Source organism: Desmodus rotundus, chromosome 13 (assembly GCF_022682495.2).
Source record: "Desmodus rotundus isolate HL8 chromosome 13, HLdesRot8A.1, whole genome shotgun sequence".
Taxonomy (NCBI): Eukaryota; Metazoa; Chordata; class Mammalia; order Chiroptera; family Phyllostomidae; genus Desmodus; species Desmodus rotundus.
In genome coordinates this window covers 57,732,276-57,750,351 of record NC_071399.1, presented here as the reverse complement: position 1 = coordinate 57,750,351, position 18,076 = coordinate 57,732,276, and the positions used below count along the sequence as shown (strand labels likewise).

General features: G+C 38.8%; 1 pseudogene; it reads right to left on the bottom strand.

The window, feature by feature from the left end:
- Positions 1 to 14,606: 14,606 nt before the first annotated feature.
- LOC112311397 (keratin, type I cytoskeletal 19 pseudogene) lies at positions 14,607 to 17,349 on the bottom strand (annotated as a pseudogene).
- Between the last annotated feature and the right edge of the window lie 727 nt (positions 17,350 to 18,076).

Here is an 18,076-nt window from a genome sequence, read left to right as displayed (position 1 = left end):
TACCACAGCTTTTCACCCACTCAACTACTGATTGGCACTTGGGCTGTTTCCACATTTTGGCTATTCACTAATAATAAATTTAAACATTTAATCTGATATCTAATTTCTGAAAGAAAAGCAGCATAAGAGCAGGGATTTGTGTCTTTTTATATTCACTGGCTGATTTCCTAAAGTAATTTCTCAGAAACAGTAGGTATTCAATTAATATTTGCATATATGAATAAAATGATTCCACATGGATTAAGTAAACACAGGCCATATAATAGGTATGATAAATATGGTAGAGAATTTGATTGATCAGAAGGGAAAGATGTCATTAAATCTGTGGGTCACACAAGGCCTTAAACAAATACTGAGGAGAGTGGTGTCATCATCATGGCAAAATATGAGTTTTCTATCCACCCCACCCCAAAGAACAATGATTCATCTGGAGGACAATGTCTTTGTGGAAATCAAGGAATCCAGCTGAGAAGTTCCAGCACAGTGCTGGAGCAAAGAACAAAGTCTGAAATTGGATGCACTGAAGAGGGTAACATGAAGAGCTTCACTTTCCTTGCATCACCCTCTCTCTCCCAAGGCTGCACAGCTCAGTGTCGAGAGACCTCCTCCCACAGGGGGAAGTAACAGAATGGGAGTGTGCAGCCCTTCTGGCCCCACAGAATGCTTCCAGAGATACACGTTTTTTTCTCACCCTGTCCAGAATGCTAAGGTGTGTGGTGCAACTGGCAGGGGGAAGAGGTGGTGAGGAGCAGTTGGGAGGGCAGCAGATAGGGCTCTTGAGGGCATTTAAATGATTATATCCTAGTAAACATTTCAGGGACTCCATGAGAAGAGAAGGAACACGGGACAGAAAGCTTATAAGAGGAATTTGATGAACAAAATAAACTAATGAGCAAACTAGAACCAGAGGCATAGAATCATGGAACAGACTGACAACTTGTAAGTGGAGAGGGGTGGAGGTGGGGACTGATTGAAGAAAAGTGAAGGAATTAGTCAAAGAACATATATGAAGGACCCTTGGACATGCACAATGGTTGGGGGGATTAATTATGGAAGTGGGCGTGTGGGCTGGATAGAGGGGGGTGAAGGGTGAAAAGAGGAACTATAACAGTATAGAAAATAAAAATATCAGAAAAAAATTAAAATGTAGAAATAAAAAAGCTATAGTAAATAAAACAGTAAGTTGCTCTAATAAAAATGGACATGGAACAATGGAACAGAATAAAAAAGTGAAGTAAACCTATGTACATATGGTAACTAATATTTGATAAGGGAGCCAAGAATACTCAGAGAAAGGATAGTGTCATCAACAAATAACAGTGGGAAAAACAGTTATTTACCTGCAAAAGAATGAAACTGGTCCATTTTCCTATACTACTAACAAATATTAACTTCAATTCAATTAAAGAATTAAAGGTAAGACCTGAAACAATAAAGCTTCTATAAAAAATAGCTTAGTGGAAAAGGTATTTTACATTGGTCTTGACAACATTTTTTAAGATATAACAATGAATGTACAAGCAACGAAAGCAAATATAAACAAGTAGAACTAGATCAACCTAAAAAGCTTTTGCACAGCAAAAGGAGCAATCAACAAAATAAAAATGATGACCTACAGAATGAAAAAAATATTTGCAAACAATATATCAAGTATGGGGTTATTATCCAAAATATGTAATAAGTGTATATACCCTAATAGCAATAATTATTAGTGTAATTATTATAATAATCTGATTAAATAATTGGCAGGGGACCTAGATATACAGGTTTCCAAAGAAGACATACAAATTACCAACATGTACATGAGAAGTTGCTCATCATCACTATTTTCAGGTTAATGCTGATCAAAATCCCTGTGAAATACCACCTCATACCTAATAAGATGGCTATAATCAACAAGACAAGAAATAAGAAGCATCAGGTTGGATGTGAAGAAAAAGGGACAATTATGCATATTTGGTGGGGGTATAAATTTATACAACCACTATAGAAAACAATATAAAGGTCCTTCCAAAAATTAAAAATAAACCTACCATGTGATCCAAAAATCCCACTTCTGAGAATATGCCTGAAGGAAATAAATGATAATTTTGAAGAGATATTGGCATTCTCATATTCATTGCAGCATTATTCATAATAGCCAACATATAGAAATAACCTGTGTCCTTCAATAAATTAATAGCTAAAGAAAATCACACACACACACACACGCACACACAAAATCTGTCCAGAAAGTATCCATCCATACACTATGCAAGAGACATTTATTGAAGAAGGTAGAAAATATAAGAAAAATTGTCCTTAGGACCTCACACATTTCTCCCAGTTGCCATCAGCTGCCCCACTGTATTTTTACAGAACCTCATTGACAGTCTAAATTCTATTCCTTTTCAAAGGTGAGTTTAGTTTTGGGAAAGCAAGAAGTTGCGGGGCACCAAAGATGGGCTGTAGTGGGGCTGAATCACATGGGTGATTTGATGTTTCACCAAAAAACTCTGCAGGAGATAATGATGCATGAGCTGGCACGTTGTTGTGATGAGGCTGCCAATCACCAGTCTTCTACAGCCTTCTGAATCATCCAAGTAGTTTCTGCATAGGAATGTTCAAGCTTAAGGCAAAATTTGATTCAGATTCATTGGTCTACTCATGCAGTCATTTTGAATTCAACAGTCACACAGTACACATCCTCACTCAACAGCGTCTACTGAGCCCACTGACTAGTACAGTGAAGTTGTTATTGTCCGCACATGCATATTCCAATCCACTCCCCTTGGCTGTCAGGTTACATGGTTCATCCATGTTGCGTAAACCATTCTCGCTATATTAACAATGTTTGGGTTTTTTCCAGACATAACACACACGCACACACACACAATGGGATATTATTCAGCTATAAAAATAAAATCCTGCCATTGGTGACAGCATGGATTGATTATGAGGGTATTATTCCAAGTGAAATAAGCCAGACAGAGAGAAAAATGCTATATAATCTCACATATATTTAAAAAATAAAATAGCTTAATTGATAAAAACAGGGAGTAGGTAAAATGGTGGTTGCCAGAGGGTAGGGGGTGGGGGAGATGTGCAGATGTTGTTAAAAGGGGTATACTTCTAGTGATAAGGTGTTCTGGTGTAACATAAAGTGTGGTGAGTCAAATTAACGATACTGAATTATGTACTTAAAAGTCACTTAGAGAGTAGACCCTATTCTCACCATGCAAAAATTGGTAACTTTGTAAAGTGATAGAGATATTATCTAGCATTGTAATAATTAATTGGTTCCCAAGATAAATATTTATTTATCAAATCCTCGTATGTATCATACATCTTAAACTTACACAATGTTATATGCCAATTATATCACAATAGAACTGAATACAAATTAAAATGTAGTAGAAAACAATGACACCACACATGTTCAATTAGTATGTGGTATGATAATTACTATAGCAGAAAATGGCCAGAAGTATGGAAGCTGATCAGTGGAGAACGTGGTTCAAATCGACCGAAGGTGATATCAATTTAATCAATTTAATTTCTAAAAAGATTTGGAGGAATCACAGTGCAAGGTCTGTAGACAAAGTTTGTAGACATAATCCCTACACAGAGAGAAACTTGGTCTGTTTGAATAACACTAGGTAATAACCATGTGGTTTGGGGTAAATTAGGCAAAGAAGGAGGGACACAGTTGAAGCTGCAAAGGCCTGTGCTTGCCAGAAGATTCAAGGTCTTTTTGGCCAAGGTAAGAATTTTAGAATTTACCCTGAGAACACACAAAAGGCATTTCAAATATTAACACTAGGATAAGCATCATCAGTTTGGAATATTGACCTGGGTCTGTCTGGAAGTATTTGATATTGAGTAGAAGTGGATGTAATAAAAATAGAGAGAAGGCAGTTAGTTATTCAAAGAAGACATCAGTGTGACTTCTAATAGGGTAAGTCTGTGGAACTGTGAAATGGAGATTTAAAGTTTATTTAGAATATACATTTTTTACAACACCCATCAAGTTTTATTCAAGGTGTTCATAAGGTATATAACTTTTGAAATATACTGACAGATATCTACAATGAATATAAAGAGTAATAACTTAAAATGTACTTGAGGAGTTTTAATAGTTATATGCATTCATTAAATTTACTACCATAATAAAGTTAAAGATTATTGTATTTCTTTCTAAAAATCATTTGTGCCCATAGGCAATTCATTCCCCCTCCTACCATTTCTGATACCAGGCAAATACTGATTGACTTTTGCAGTGTATTTTAGTTATCATTTTAATAGAAATAGAATCATATAGAAGGTACTCTTGTGCCTGTCTTCTTTAATTTAGCATATAGCTTTTGAGACTCTGTTGCATGAATCAGTAGCTTGTTGGATACAATTATACACATGTACATGTATATATACTTTATGAAATATATATAATAGGAATAGGAATTGAGTGTTATATAGGATACATTTCTTTTAAAGGTGACACTAATATAATTTCTCAGAAGCTTATGACTAAACAAAATTAATATATTGTGAATACGACATATACTCATGAACTACATGTTAATAAACTTTCCCAAACTATATATTATTACATAATATATTTCCCATATATTTTCTCCTGTGCTTATGAAGGCAAGTGATCATGGAATTCTTAGAATAGTAACTGTAAAAACAAAACAATAAGTAGAGCCATGGAGTAGGTTTACACAACTTTCGGGAGAGTCAATCAAATCTAAAGACTGTAGTCATTATTTATCCAGTTACTAGAAGCTTCACAAATACACTGCAAAACTTTAACAACTGAGATTTTACTGTGGATGGTTAAATTATTTTTGCAGATACAAGAAATCCAATTATCAGAATTTCATACCTAAAAATTTTTGTAATTGGAAATTTTAAGCATAAGACTAAAGTAAGTGCTATTTTAGAGGAGGTATTCAATCAGAAAATATCACAATCATAAACAGACAAAATATTCTAGCAATTTATCAACAAATATCCTGCACTGACAACTAGATTAAATAAATGAACAAAATATAACAGGTTGGAGACCAGCCATCATGAAAGGAAACTTGCTAACTGAAGTTGAAATAATGCCGCTAAACATGATGCTGCAGAAGATTTTAGATTTAACCAAATAACAAATGAAAGCCCACTGCAGTTGATGTATCAGAAAACGGAGATTAAATGGATAGGGAAAAAAACTCGATGAACAATGAACTTGAAATATATATATATATGTGAATGGAGAATATGGTATGTGTATATATATACACACACATATATATACACACACACATATAAAATACATACTTATATTTCATACAGGCATACATATAAATATGTATAAATATGCACACATTTATATATTTAATAATATTATATGTGCATATATATTTAAATATATGTTTAATGTATAAATATGCACATATTTAACTATACATGTATACATAGTATATAGTAAATAAATAATATATGTTTATACATATATACATATTAAATATATGTTGTATTATATAATTATATATAGTTATACATTTAAATAAGTATTTTTAAATATATACATATTTTTAAATACATATGTATTTGTTTAGATATATATACACACATATATGCATGTGGGGTGTGTGTGTGTATATTTGACCAGAAGATTTTTTCCTCCTGGAGCTATAGCTTCTTAGAATTCTAAAATAAGTAATAAAAAACAAGAAATAATGAAGTTAATGATCCTATTAACCCAGTAAGGCCAAAACACTCAATAGGACCATGGGGGAGATATATATATATATATATATATATATATATATATATATCAAATTAGGGAGACTTTTAAAATGGTCTTAGAACAGTAACATTTAAATATTTATTTTGGTCTTTTCTCTATTCCAAATTATCTGATCTCCCACTGACTAACATTTTCCAAACTGACATAGTCACCCATGTGTATGCACACACAGGCATATACACAGCCAGAAAATTGATTGTGAAAGTGTGGAGGGGCTCTGCCCGCAGGGCCCCCCACCTCCTAGTCTTCCACAGATGAGAATAAGTCTACTAAGAGTTGACCTGCTTGGGGAGGAAAGGTGGCCGATCTCTCAAAGGAAAAGGGCCAGGAACCTTGTCATCAGTGGGCTTTTATTGGGTTCAATTTGCACAGGAATACAGGTAAAGCTCATCAATCATCGTCAGGCAGTAAGCATCAAACAATAGATAACAAACAAAGAACTCTGAAGGCTTTTTCTGAGTCAGGGTCAGTTAGCTAAAGGGCTATAAGACTTTGGGAAACAAACTCATTTCAGGCTTGGACCCTTATCATTTAAATTGAGGCTATTAGCAAAGCAGGTTTCACAGGACTTTATGTATTCTTTCTTAGGCCTGATTGCCCCAGGGAACCTGTCCTTTCCTGCACAGGGCTGCACCACCCTCCATCATTGTTTCAGACTTAAGTCAGGCAGGGGAAGTAAGGCAGCCAAGAGATTAGGAGACTTCTTGAAGACAAAATGAAGACTCAGGCTATGTCAAAGCCGAGGGGTGAGGGTCCATCACCCCCTTTCTCCATAGCCCACTAAGTCCTTCCCTGTGGGCCTCTTCATGACCATGCCTGTCTGAGTTCATGATCCCTCCCTTGAGGAATCTTATCCGTCATGTCATTGGCTAACTGGTCATGCACTGGGGGCCAGACAGGGTGAAGTAAAGTGGGCAGAGGCAGTGCTCCTGCCAGGGAGATAAGCCTTGTCTCCTGTGGCTTATGGTCCTAAGGCCTGTCACTCAGCCTTAGCCATGGGGGGTTACAGCTTCTGAAACGAGGCAGGGTGGTTCCCAACATGAAAGACTTTTTGTTTGCCCAAAATTTCCGTGAAAAATAGCACCACCAGTAAATTTTTTCATTTAAAATTTAAGTAAATATTCTAAACTTGGTGGTATGTTCTGTTTAAAATATTTACAGCTGTAATCTTTTGTACATAGAAAAGTGAATATTTCACTAATTTACTTATTCTGCCAAAGCAGCTGAAGCCTACTTCAAGAGAATCATAAGAGTACAAAACGTGGATGAAGACAGATCATGGTGATTAGTTTGGAATAAGGAAACTGCCATATCAACAACAAATCACTGATATATCAACTCATTGGGATGATTTGGGTAGCTAACATTAACTGTAAATTGCTCTGCCATTAATTTATCTTACTTGCAGTGTTAGATATCTAACACTCACTATATCACAGTGAAGCAGGGTGCAGCCAAGAGGAGGGTCCCAAGAAGGGATTTGTAATCGGGTCCAGAGCTCAAGGTGTCCAGGAAATATTAGAAAAATGTATGTAGGATGTCCACACCCCCACAAGCCTGAGCCAGGGGGGAAGGGACACATGGAACAGGGCCATTCAGAGCTGTTTTGGGTAGCAACAGCTTTGCAGCTAACCCCTGGCACAGTCATTTAACATATCTATAACCTTTAACTGGTTTCATAGATATGTTAAATAGCTGTGGCCATGCTTTGAGCCAGGGGGATGGGAGCGAATTCCACCCAAGATGGGACTGGGAAGCAACTCCCCCTGGTTACAGGACCTGCATGAGAGCTTGGAGATGATTGGCTCCATGCCATGGGGACACACCTGCCCGGACTTACAATGGCAGCCCAGTAAAGCTGGAAGAATACGGAGATGCTGGCAGGTGTAACTGACTGTAGGAGGGGTCGGAAATGGGGCTGCAAAGAAAGATGGGCACTGGGATTTAAACCTAGGCACGGCAGCCATAGGAGGAGGACCACGAGGTTCTAAGGGGAAAGGGGAGAACCACGCTGTTCTGAAGCAAGTAGATAGATAGAGGTCCATGTGGTTCTGATGAAGGGAAAGAGAGGACCACAAGGTTTTGGAGGAGAAGGGAGAGGATCAGGCAGCTTTGGTGAAGTGAAGAGAGGACCATGCGGTTCTGAAGGGAAAGGAAGAGGACCACGAGGTTTTGGAGTGCTTCTTTTTGCCACGCAGCTTAGGCAGCAGGAGAGACTTTGCCGGGAAGAAAAGGGGAGGAAGGACTCTTGCTGGTGGGCCATTAAAAGGTGCCGCATGGCTTTGGATTAACTGGAGATTGAAGCAGCCACACAGCTGATGGTGCCAGGAGCCTGAATCACAGACTTCTACTTCTTTTCCTGAGACACGGTATCCAGGACTGGGCACAGGGAGAGGGAAGGACTGTGCATCTGTGGGTATTCTAAAGGACTTTAGTATCTTATTGAAGACATTAAGCCATTACTCTAAGTTTGTGTAACTTTTAAATAAACAATTCCTTTCCTTTTCACCAGTCTCTGTCATGAGAGACGTCTTTCCTCTGGCGGCGGGCATTGCAAACCTAGCAGGTGTGTGTTGGGGGGGGACCTCCAGAGACAGAAAGGGGGGATCCTTTCTGTAATAATTTATCGTGAACCACCCCCCGTTGCTCTGTAACAACAATAGATATGTCTAGTTATGTGAGTCTTACATAATGACACAATCGCACCCCCAAATCCCAGCGTACTGAGCTGCATAAATTGTCCTTCTTTATAGTAATTCTGATAGAAATAAAATTTCAATTACTGAGCACACAAAATATCTACAATGTACTGAATAGACATTTATAGAGAACACAGGGGATACTTGACACTCTTCTCGACAGTGGGAACAGAATAGAAAAGAATGTAAAATCTCTTTCCACATGGTGCTTGTGATTGAAGTAGGGAGACACAAGTAAACGAATGAATAAATTAGTGTATAGTATCTAATGAGTCTGACACTACCTCCTTAGAGAGACCTTTACGGATGAAGCTGACATCAGTGTGATTAAAAGAACATCTTCAGTTTTCAAGTTCTTTGGCGTGCACATTTATCAGAATTTGGCCTCAGCACAGAAGTAAACACACATCTATAAATTCTCTGTAACAACTTCAACAAAAGTTGGTTGAAAGTAAATAAATAGTAGATAAATTTGACCAATGTTACCTATATTACCTTTACTCTACTTGATGCAATTTTACTATGATTTATTGTGATAATATAATGATATTTTATTATATAGTAATATTATCTTCTTCAAGAAAATATGTCCACATTCTGGCATGAATTACTGACTACTTACTAAGATTTGGGGACTTTTTTAGCTATAGAACATTGGGGTCACTATTACATAACTGTTACTAAGAGTTTCTGCAATTAGCCCTCAGCATTTTAGTGCCTGACACCTTTTCTCTGGGTTCTGCTCTCATTTATCCTAGTTAATATTATATCATAAAATTTTATTTCCTATATCCCATCACTGATAATGTTGTCTGAAAATGAAGAAATAAAAGGAAGTAAAAATTATATTACATTTTCTCCCTCAAAAATGTCATTGGGCTCAGACAAATGATGAACTCCACATTTCCTGGCCTTAGATATGCTCTCCAATTTCTTTATAATCACACATTTTTGAATGAGAGAAGAGATATCATATATCAATTAATTCTCTAGTCTTCATCTCTATAAAAATTCAATAATATGACTTCAGTAATTTAGACTCACAAATATTTCTATCATGGTAATTCAGTGATGCCTTTGTGCAATATACTCTTACACAACCTCAAAAATTTTACTTTGATTACCTCCCTCCCTCCCTTTAGCGTTTCTTAAGCAGAATAAGGAGTATCCATGGTAGTAACTGAGAGGTAACTGTAGCTTGTTTGTCCCATGTATGTGTGTATGTGCATATATGGCCTGTCCAGAAGGTATCCAGACATGTAATATGAAAAATAGAGACATTTATTGAAGAAGATACAAGATACAAAAATAATTGTACATTGGACAATGACACCACAGTTCCTTACAAAGTAGGCTCCTTGGGGACCTCACACAGTTCTCTCTATTGCCATCAGCTACCCCGTTGTATTTTCCTGAACCTCATCGATGGTCTCATATCTCTTCCCTTTCAAAGGTGATTTTAGTTTTGGTAAAAGCCAGAAGTCACAGTGTGCCAAATGTGGGCTGTAGGGGGACTGAGTCACATGGGTGATTTGATGTTTCACCAAAAAACTCTGCACGAGATAATGAGGTGTGAGCAGGTGCATTGTTGTGATGAAGCTACCAATCCCTACTAGTTGCCCATAGCTGTGGCTGTCTTAATCACCTGAATAGTTTTTGTGGAGGAATGTTCAAACTTAACACTCAGCCATTTTGAATGTGATGGCCACAGAGTACACACATTCACTCAAGTGCACCTACCGCCCCCATCTATTAGTACAGTGAAGTTGTCATTGTTCACGCATGTGCATTCCACTCCACTCACCTTAGCTGCCAGGGTACATTGATTTCACGCAAACCATTTCTGTTATATTAACAATGACTAGACTTTTTCTGGACAGTATATATGCACACACACACACACATACACATATATAAATGAACTTCTAGAAGTCACAAAACAACATGACCGTACTTTCCCAGATGCATTTATTGAGGACACTTTCTTTTCCTCATTGTATGCTTTAGACTCCATTGTCAAAAATTAGTTGTCCATATACATGTGGGTTTATTGAATTCTAAATTCTATTCTATTAGTCTGTGTGTCTATTTTTCTGACAATACTACATTGTTTTGATTACTGTAACTTTGCAGTATAACTTGAAGTCGAGGGAGTATGTTGCCTAAAACAATCTTTTTTTCTCATGATTGCTTTGCCTATTTTGGGTCTTTTATAATTCCACACAAATTTGATAACATTTTCTCTTTCATCTAAAAATGCCACTAGGATTTTGATGGGGATTGTATTAAATCTGTATATTACTTTAGGTAGTATAATTATTTTAACTGTATTGATTTTTCCAATTCATGAACATTAAATATCTGTTCATTTCTTTGTGTCTTGCTCAATTTCCTTCAATAATACCTTGTAGTTTTCAGTGTATAGGTCCTTCACATCATTTGTTAAACTTATTCCTATGTATTTTATTTTTATTGTCACAATTACAAATGGATTTTTTTCATTTCTTTTTTTTCTGAAATGTCTTTGTTAATATACAGGAATGCAGTGGATTTTTGTACCTTGCAGTTGCTGTTTCTGGGCACCAGAAAAGAGACTAGAGTCAAGAAAACATAGGCACTGTTCTGCTTTTGAGAGTTCTGTGCAAAGCTGGAGATTGGGGTGGCAGGGTAAGTCAGAAGGTCTTGCAAAGAGATGAGATGCTGGAGAACAAAGACTTAAGATGCCAGAAGGCCCTTCAGTGCCAGGGAGAGTTCAGAGCAGAAACAGGATGTGCCAGAGCAGGCAGCAGGCAGGGATGCGAGAGCAGCCGGGGTCCCTGGGTTGGTCTTACCTGACAGTAAAACCAAACAAAAGTGTCCTCTCTTCACATCCTTGCCAACAGTTGTTATTTGTTAGTTTATTTATGAAAGCAATTATGACAGCTTTCAGGTAATATCTCATTGAGGTTTTAATTTTCATTTCTCTGGTGATTAGTGTGACATTGAGCATCTTTTCATGTCTCTGGGCCCTCTGTATGTCCTCCTTGGAGAAGTGTCTTATTAAGGTCTTTTGACCATTTCTTAATTGGGTTTGTCTTCATGGTGTTGAGTTGTATTTGTTCTTTGTATATTTTGGAGATAAATCTTATCAGATGTATCATTTGCAAGAATGTTCTCCCATACAGTGGTTTTTCTGTTTGTCTTGCTGATGGTTTCTTTAGCTGTGTTAATGCTTTTTAATTTTTTAAACAAAATGTGTTATATACAAACAATGGAATATTATTCAGGCTTTATTTATTTATTTTTATTGTTGTTCCATTAGAGTTGCTCTTATTTTTGCCCCATTATTCTTCCCTGTCCTGCCCAACCCCCACCGTCCACACCCAATTCTTCCCCCTCCCCCTGTTGTCTTTGTCCATGGATCCTTTATACATGTTCCTTGACTTCACCCTTCCCCTTCTCTCCCCCATTATCCCCCTCCACACTCACCTCTGGTTACTTTGTTCTTTATTTCCATGTCTCTGATTCTATTTTGCTTGTTCGCTTTGTTGATTAGGTTACACTTATAGGTGAGATCATATGATATTTGTCTTTCACTGTCTGGCTTATAACACCAATTCAAAAGAATCTATGTACCTCAATGTTCATAGCAGCACAATTTGCAATAGCCAAGTGCAAGGAACAGCCTAGATGCCCATCAGTAAATGAGTGGATCAAAAAACTGTGGTGCATTTACACAATGGAATAATATGAAGCTTTTTAGTTTGATGCAGTCCCATTTGTTAATTTTCTTTTTTGTTTCCAATGCCTCAGGAGATATATCGGCAAAATATTGCTACGTAAGATACCTGAGATTTTACTGCTTATGTTTTCTTTTAAGATTTTTGTGGCTTTGCAACTTACATTTAATTCTTTTTATCCATTTTGAGTTTATTTTTATGTATAGTGTAAGTTGTTAGTCTAGTTCCTTTTTTGCATGTACCAGTCCAGTCTCCCCAACACTATTTATTGAAGAGACTGTCTTTGGTCCCTTGTGTGCTCTTGCCACCTATGTCACATATCAGTTGTGGCCACTGAGGAAAGCATTGTGGAGTTAACCACAAAAAATTAAAGATGAAACTGCCTCATTACCCAGTGATTCCACTTCTGGAACTTATCCAAAGAAACCTGAAACAACAATGCGAAAGAACACAAGCACCCCTGTGTTCATTTGCAGTGCTGTTTACAATAGCCAAGATTTAGAATCAGCCTAAGTGCCCATGAGTAGGTGAGTAGATGAAAAAGCTGTGGTACTTTGACACCATGGAATTCTACAGGGGTGAGAAAGCAGATGGGGTCCGTGGGCTGGTCCTGACAATAAAACTAAACAAAAGTATTCTCTCTTCACAGCCTCGCCAACAGTTGTTCTTTGTTGGTTTATTGATGAAAGTCATACTACACAGCAGTAAGAAAGAAGAAACTCTTACATTTTGCAACGGCGTGGATATAACTGGAGAATATTATGCTAAGTAAATTAAGCCAGTCAGTGAAAGACAAATACCACATGGTTTCACTTACATGTGGAATCTAATGAACAAAATATCATTATTAACAGAAGTTTAGATACAAGAAACAGGCTGACAGCTGCCAGAAAGTAGGAGGGGGACAGGATGAAAGATGGTGAAGGGGTTAACCAAAAATCATTTATGCACAACCCATAAACAGGGACGATAATCTGGGGATTGAATTAGGGAGAGGAGAGGGTAGGGCTGGGTGGTAGAGGGGAAATAGAGAAAAGGAGGGAACTGTAATAGAATAAACAATAAAATCAAATTAATTAAAAAATAAACCCCCAAAAACAAACAAATGAGAGAATATATTTGCAAATAATACCTCTGATAAGGTATTGATATCCAAAATATAAAAAGAACTCATGCAATTCAATATCAAAAATCAAAATATCTAATTAAAAATGGGGTAGAGGACTTGAATAGATACTTCTCCCAAGAAGACATACAAATGACCAACAAATATATGAAATGATGCTCAACTTCACTAGCTATTAGGAAAATGATAATCAAAATTACAAGATACCACCTTATACCTGTCAGAGTGGCTATTATCAACAAGACAGACAATTACAAGAGTGGGAGAGGATCTGGAGCAAATGGAACCCTGCTACCCTGCTAAGGGGTATGTAAACTGGTACAGCCTGTATGGAAAACAGTATGGAGGTTTCTCAAAATAATAAAAATTAGAGTTGCCATATGACCCAGCAATCCCTCTTCAGGTTATCTACTCTCCAATTTTGAAAACTTTTCTTCATAAAGATATATGTTCCCCTATGTTCACTGCAGCATTATTCACAGTGGCTAAGACATAGTTTGATGGATGATTGGATAATGAAAATGTGGTACATTGTGTAATAAAATACTACTTAGCAAAAGAGGAAATGTTGCAATTTGTGCCAACATGGTTGAATCTTGAGAGTATCGTGTTAGGTGAAATAAGTCAGATAGGAAGGACAAGAATGATTTCATTCATATGTGGGATATAAACTAAAAAGCAACACATATGTAAAGCAAACAAACAAACCTAACTGACCCAGATGATAGTGTGGTGGTTACCAGCGGGAAGGGAGATGGGAGGATGTAAAAAAAGGTAAAGGAGGTCAAATACATGGTGATGGGAGGAGACTTGACTTTTGGATGATGAGCACACAATGCAATATACAGATGATAAATATAGAATTATATACTTATATTATTAATCAGTGACACCTCAATAAATTTAATAAAAATAAAATATAGTAAAATGATTATATAAAGTAGAAGTTTATATTATAGATATATTGGAATTGCTTTAAAATAACTTTTAAAGTATATTAAAATTATCATCCAAAATGTTAAGAGCCAGAACATTTTTCGAATGCATGCCTAACAATCAAATCCAACTTCATTGTTTAGATATGCATACTTATTAAAATACAAAATTAAAGCAAGATATTCTAGAAGACTTAGGAAAAGTGTGAAGTTCAGGTTATTTTTTTTTCCCCTTGGGCTATAAAATTTTATTGACAGGTCAGAGGAGGAGCAGAAGTAAAGGTCCCGCCCCTTCATTTGCCTATCCATGAGCATCCATCCCTCTGCTAGAAGCAGGAAGCCAGGGAGACTGCTGGACTCAGGCGGTCTGGGTAGTGAGCAGGTTGTTGTAATAGGCATCCTGGCTCTCCAGCAGGCTGCGGTAGGTGGCGATCTCCTGCTCCAGCCACATCTTGGTGTCCATGAGCTGCTGGTACTCCAGGTTCTGCTGCTCGATGTCCGCAGGCACATCACTCAGCTGGGCTTCGATACTGCTAATCAGCATCTGGATCTATGCCAGCTGGGCTCCAAAGCGGGACTCTGTTTCCACCAGTGTGCCCTCCAGGGTGGCTTTCATACAGAGCTGAGACTGCAGTTCAATCTCCAGACCCTGGAGGGTGCAGCGCCGGTCAGTGACCTCCGTCTTGCTAGCTCCGTGTGGCCAGCGACCTCCTGGTTCAGTTTCTCAGTCTGGATGACGTGGGCTTCAGCATCCTTCAGGTTCTTCTCAGCCATGACCTCATACTGGCTTCTCATGTCACTCAGGATCTTGGCTAGGTCAATGCCAGGAGTGGAATCCACCTCCACACTCACTTGGCCACCCACCTGGCTCCTCAGGACACTGATTTCCTCCTCACAGTTCTTCTTCAGGTAGGCCAGCTCTTCCTTCAGGCCTTCAATCTGCATCTCCAGGTTGGCTCTGGCCAGGGTCAGCTCATCCAGCACCTTGCGCAGGCCATTGATGTCGGCCTCCATGCTGATGCGCAGGGCCTGCTCCGTCTCAAACTTGGTTCGGAAGTCATCCGCAGCCAGGCGGGCATTGTCGATCTGCAGGACAATCTTGGAATTCTCAATGGTGGCACCAATAATCTTGTTCCGCAGCTCCCCGATGGTCTCGTAGTAGTGGCTGTAGTTGCGGGCGGGCCCTGGCCCTTGCTTCTGGTACTAGTCACGGATCTTCACCTCCAGGTCGCCGTTGGCCGCCTCCAGGGTGCGCACCTTGTCCAGGTACAAGGCCAGGCAGTCATTAAGGTTCTGCATGGTCAACTTCTCGTTGCCCACCAGAAGCCCATCAGACCCGACCATGGTGCCCATATAGCCGCTGCCGTAGTCCCCAGAGGAGGACGAGGACACGAAGCGGGCAGACGACACTGAGACGCCACTGCTGCCCGAGCCTCCCTGGATGCTGGGCGCGCTAGGTGACTCCCCCTCCGAAGAGCACAGTGCCGCCACCCATGCCCCCAAAGGACGAGGAGGCTGACGACTGGCGACAGCTGTAGGAAGTCTCAGCGAAAGAGGAAACAGAGACACCAGCCAGAGGAGCTGTGGTCACTGGAGGAGTCCAGGTTAATTTTTTTAAAACTTTATTTATTTATTTTTAGAGAGAAGGTGAGGGAGGGAGAAAGAGATGGAGAGAAACATCAATCAGTTGCCTCTTGCACCCATCTTGACTGGGACATAACCCACAACCTCGGCATCAGCCCTGACTGGGAATCGAACCAGCAACCTTTTCCTTTGTGGGACGATACCCAACTAACTGAGCCACACTGGTCAGGACAAAGTTATGTTATTTTAAAAGGACACATAACATTGTTCTAAGAGATTCTTCTTCCAACAATGCTGAAATAGTTTGTTTAAAGTTAATACTCAGCAGAAAACAGTGAAAAAAATATATTAAAGTCACCACAACATATATTTTTGAGTCTAAATTATTCAAGAGCCTGAAGAATTGAATGTAACATATAAAAATCTTTCCTCACTTACAAATTTTGTGATTAGAAAAAAGCAGGAGAATGGGCAGATAAGAGGACGTAGAGCTGACCAGAGCTTTCCTTACCTGCGACTTTGGATAAATATCCAGTTTAGGCCTGAAAAGGCAGAGGGGCCTTATTAAATATCTAAGGCTTTCAGAGAGGTGCTCAAAGGGCTTTACCTCAGAAGTGAAGTACATCAAAATAGAATAAAGACAGATCAACCACCATAAATACCTACGCTCAGTTTTAGATCATTAATCCCTAACTGTATTAAGAAATTGCTTCCTATCAGAATTGCTTTCTAGAAGAAAAGTAAATCTCTGGAGGAAAACCTACATAACCTGCTCTAACTCTAGATTTTGAAATTGCCTTCTAAAGGAGTTTTACGGCCTTGCTGGCCCAGGGACCCAGTGAGATGCTTTCCCATTTACACCCCCAGAATTCCTGAAATGGCCTTATACTTGGTTTCAGCCAATTGCAGCCATAGAGTATGAGCAGTCCTGCCAGTTCGTGTCCCACCAGGAGACGTAGCCATTAGTGCCCTCACAAGTAGGCCAGCCAATCTTCGTCTGATGGAAGATCCTGAAAAACATCCTGTAACTTAGCTCCAGCCCTTCTCAGCCACAGTTAGGAAGCAGTCCTGTCTACCCAGGAAACTGGAAGGAGAACATGCCTATTGGTTCTACCAGAACTAGATATGCAGACCTCAATCTGGGCAGTGGACCCTGAAGCAGTTCTTAAATTCAGTTCCAGCTTCCCTCAGCCATGGTCAAGGGCCAGCTGTGCCCTTCCAGGGACCCACTCAGCAGCCACACACATCCGCACAGCTGATGGCAGATCTCTATCTGCAGACTCAACAGCGGGCCCTAGGGCAGACTCTTGTCCATGAGGTATTATTAGTATTTATTATGTTATGGAAGCAGTAGCATTCACTCAGGGACCACACAGGATTTACTCTCACACCCCTGGTAACAGGGCCACCAACCATGAACACCACTGTGATCCCAGCAATAGACTCCAGTGTTGCTGTCACCCAGCTTCTGTGACCTAGCTTCTGTTACCCAGTTCCAACCCATCATGACTAGGATTCTGGGGGTAATCTCATCAGCCCAGAAAACTGAAAGGAGAAAAATCTGAAACCAGACTATAAAGACTCAAATGGGATTTGCTCCTTCAAACACACCAACACAAATGGAAGCCTACATGGCTCATAAAGAATCAGACAAATATGATACCACTGAAAGAAACTAACAAAGCCCCAGTAACTGACCCCAAAGAAATGGAAATCGATGAATTTTCTGACAAAGAATTAAAAATAATTGGTTTTTCTTGTTATATATGAAAAAATAGTCAAAGCTCACCATGCATGTCTTGTCTCCCTCAAATAATTATAGTATTAAGAATCATCAATTAGAATAATAAATGTAACTATTAGGCTTCAAAACCTGTGTCATTGGATAATCTTAATGACTTCCATGTCTGTAGACATATTACCATAACAGGAATTATAGAAATTGTGAGTAGAATTGCAACAATGTTAGAAAAACTTGTATTTGCTGACAGACTAGCAAATAACTAGAGGATCTCACTAATCTGGGTGGCCACAGCTCATTTCCTAAACTGAAACTGTTAGTTTTAAGTATTTTATTGATTATGCTGTTACTGTTGTCCCATTTTTTCTCCCCTTTATTTCCCTCCACTCTGCACCCTCTGATCCTTCTGCATTCCTCCCCTTAGTTCATGTGCATGGGTTGTACATATAAGGTCTTTGGCTTCTCCATTTCCTGTACTATTCTTAACATC